This window comes from Triticum dicoccoides, chromosome 6B, assembly GCF_002162155.2.
Source record: "Triticum dicoccoides isolate Atlit2015 ecotype Zavitan chromosome 6B, WEW_v2.0, whole genome shotgun sequence".
NCBI classification, from domain to species: domain Eukaryota; kingdom Viridiplantae; phylum Streptophyta; class Magnoliopsida; order Poales; family Poaceae; genus Triticum; species Triticum dicoccoides.
The window spans coordinates 156,235,186-156,239,283 of record NC_041391.1 but is presented as its reverse complement, the minus strand read 5'-3'; positions in this window follow the sequence as shown (position 1 = coordinate 156,239,283).

Sequence of the window (4,098 nt, the reverse complement as noted above, 5' to 3'; positions counted from 1 at the left end):
AAAAAATGGAGAATATTTAAGATAAGATGAAGAGTGATGCTACATAACCAAGTAGATATAAATGTAAGTGCAGCGATACAGGCAAAAGGTACAGCCAAGAGCAATGCACAGCTAAACTTTTTCAGTACCAACCTTATGGTAAGAGTAAATATAGATCTGATGTGTAGAAAATGGAGGGCAAGGGAAAATAAGCTGCAGAATGATGGTACATGAACAACTACCTGTCATTATAAGTACACTGATAAAGGACAGCATGTACTTACAAGAACAATGCAGAGCTAAAAAAACATTGGCATTGGATATATTCTACACTAATGTAATCATTCATACAGATCAGATAATATGGAGCGAACAATTGATAAGCAAGCTATCATGCATCCTGCTGTCACATAATGAACCAGGTATGTATGCAAGTACAGTGATACAGGACAACAGGTACTAACAAGAGCAAAGCACCTGGCAGCATATTTGTGATATCCTATCGTTCTTGTCAAACCGGAATTCTTCTTCGAGCAGATTTCCTGCAAAAAAGATCCGTAAGGCACATGCAAAAAAGTAGAAGTTCAAATTGTCATGTGATTTCATAGACAGTACCTCATCCTGGGAACGAGACCAGTGCATAACAAGGTTTTTCCATTCAATGTCTTCTAAATTTAGCACAGGAGACTTCACCGGAAATTCGTTTATAGACTTGCCATCAAAGTGTGATTTCCTCAGGTAACACCAATACTGCTGCAATGCTTCCTTGAAAAGCACAAGCAAGCTTTGCTCATCATGACTATCCAGATTGACCCTCGCCTAGTTACAACAATGTAATGTAAATCATTGATGTGTTCAATCAGCAGAAAACAGGAAAATAATAATCATTGATGTGTTCAATCGGCTAGAAAGGCTTTGAATACCAGCTCTCTTCAAGTGAAGGTGCGGTACTGTTAATATCGGTGTAACTCTCAAAGGCGACACGGCTCCCCGCATTTCCTTGCTATTCTTATAGGATTCAAGTGGGCAGGCCACTACAAATCCTATTCCTATGTCTACAAGATCCTACGAATCAAAGAGGCTCAAAGTGTCCATCACAACCGACCATATAGACCTCTACACTGCAAATGTCCCTGCTCATCTTCAGTACAAGGAACATATTGTACTACTATCATACTCCCTCTGTTCCAAAATATAAGTCTTGGTAGAGATTTCCACTATGGATCACATATAGATGTATCCAGATACATTTTAGAGTGTAGATTCACTCATTTTGCTCCATATGTAGTCCATGGTGGAATCTATACAAAGACTTGTATTTAGGAATGGAGAGAGTACATATTAAAGAAGAACGGAAGAGGAACATGGTAAAGAAGAGCAAGAAGATTTTGGATAATAAAATGTTGGTTGCGCAGTGCCCACACATGATGAACCAGAGCGCATTAAGAATGCAACTCCCAGCTATCTCTCGACCATTTCAGGCGGTTGGATAAAGATCCTACGTCTCCTAACCCTTCTTCTTCCTCGTCTCTGATTCTTCCCATACAGAACACCGCACGGGCCGCCGGCCGGACCACCGGCCCCCACCGCCTGTGTTCCTCCACCACCCCGACCCCCCACCCCCGCCCCAACCCCCACCCGCGTCGAGTTTTCTTCGTTCGGCGAGGCCCCACAACCACCCGAGCCCCTTCGATTGCACCGGCGAACTCCGGCGAGCTCTGAAAAATCGACTGAGCCAATTTAGAAATTTAGTCTACTGTGATTTAACTAGTGTGGAATATAAAAGGGGAAAATCATAAGCATTGGGAGTATAGTGTTGAGCGTGCCATGGCGGATCTGAAGGTGCAAACCGGACAAAGGCAACTTCGCAACCAAGACAAGAAATCAGAGTAAAGCAGTGGCGATCTATTTTCTTGCTGCGATAAATAAGTTGAGCAGATACGAAAGAGTACTGCCTCTGGTGCGGCACCGTGTATGCATCTGCTGAGAATTTGACGGTGCTGCGGTAGCGATGGATGTCGGCGGCGTGGAAGCAGATCTAGGAGGGTAGACGGTGGCGGCGGGGCGCGGTGGACGAGACAGTCGTAGGAGCGGCGCCGGCAAGGTGGATGACGACGGGGATGAAGCGATAGGACGGGATGCAAGGATCCCGGTCCGCAGCCGTGGATGAGAGAGGTCGATCTCTTGTAATGGACGTCGGCGGCGGGGTATTAGCTCCGGCATGGTGGAGGAGGACGGTGGTGGATGGGGTGGCAGACGGCGGCGGATGGAGGAGGGTGGGGCGGAGAGGGTGTTTTGGCGCCCACGGAGTACGAATGGGGAAAAGGGATGTAGAGAGGAAGGGGGGAACCATGTATTCAGGGCGCGCTTGTCTCAAATGCAAGGAAATTTACAAACTTAGCCCCCGTTTCAAATTTCTACTACATCACAGCAACACTAATCAGTTGGAGATAGGACGGTAATCTCGCATACACCGAATATTTGCCGACAAGAGTTTGTTTTTGGCGCCCACCGTGTAGGAATATGAATCGGGGAGGGAGTCGATTTCGGCCGAGGACACACTGTGTTTTGGCGCCCACCGTGTATGAATCCGGGTGAGAGGCGCGTTTGGGTGAAATTACAAACCTACCCCTATCGAAACCTATAGAAATCCAGCAGATAGGCTTTGCGTGGCAGGGATAGGCAGTAGTGATTTCCATCTCGCAGATTTTGGTTTCGGGCGGTTACTGCGATTCGTTCAAATTTTGCAGAGTGCACGTTTACCGTGCCAACTCAATTCGAATCCCGTTTGTATTCTATTTTTTTCGGGCGGGATCCATTTTCAATTGGAATTACATTCTATATACATCATTTTTTTATATATACTTTCAAAAGCACAACACCATTTATACATAAATATGGTTTACAAATGGCATGATATCAGATTCATAAGGTTGTATCCATCAATTTGGATTTTCAAATATTTGAAACCACTTTATGTTGAAATCCAATGTATGCATTCCTCGCTAACTATCTCCAATTAATGTGTGTTTCACGCGGTTCTTTTTTACTTCTCAAACATGTATAATGTGTTTCACACACGCAACATATAGTGTAATCCCGTTTAGACACTAATTACATATAAACCATGCATTGTTTGTAATTGAAGAATCTATGGATCACCAATATTGATAAATTATATAACATTACACGTGTGCCCAAATTCAAATGAATATGCATGTTTGATACACCAATTTGTGTTATGATATTATCGATGTCGTGATCTCCAGTTTAAATATTTGAATCCCCTTTAATCCAGATATTCGTCTCATATAGCTATCACTCATGCTTATATAGGACTATCTCTCTGGACCTATACGCGTTCATCATCTCTCAGGTATCTCTCGTGCTACCTGTATGTCGACAATGATCTTTTATCTTCCTAACGCACTGATGGTACTCTCTCCCTCGATCTTCATCACTCTATCTCTCTCTAAGTATATCTCGCTCCCTGCTATGTGTCTCTAACTATGATTCTCCATGTGGAATCTCTTTCTCTCACACAAACACAAAACTTTGTCTCCCGGGGTCTCATTTCTCTCTACTATTCCCATGTGTGCCACTCGCACACCCCTCATACAGAGATGTTCTTCGCTCCTTACATATGAGAACCTACGACTCTTCCTCTTCAATATCTCTTTCTCACACACAAACACAAACTCTGTCTCCCAGGGTCTCATATTTCTCCATTGTTCTCTTGTATGTCGCTCACACACACCCTCTCTCGTATGTCTCTCTAGCTATCACTCTCGTTGTGAAATATCTTTCTCTCTCGCAAACACAAAACTCCGTCTCTCTGGATCTCATTTCTCTCTGATATCTGTTTATATGTGACTCACACGCACCCTCTCTCTATCTCTCTCACACCCACACACATAACCCAACCTTCTGATCCACTCGACTCCTATCTCTAACGCACACTAGCTAGCATCTTTATCTTTCTATTTATCTGTTTCTCCATCAACCTTCTTTCTCGCCCTCACTCTTGATTCCTATCACGCACACTACATATGTTTCTCTCTACATGCAGTCAAGTGCCCTCTCACACACATATATAACTTCACCCTTTGAACCACCCGA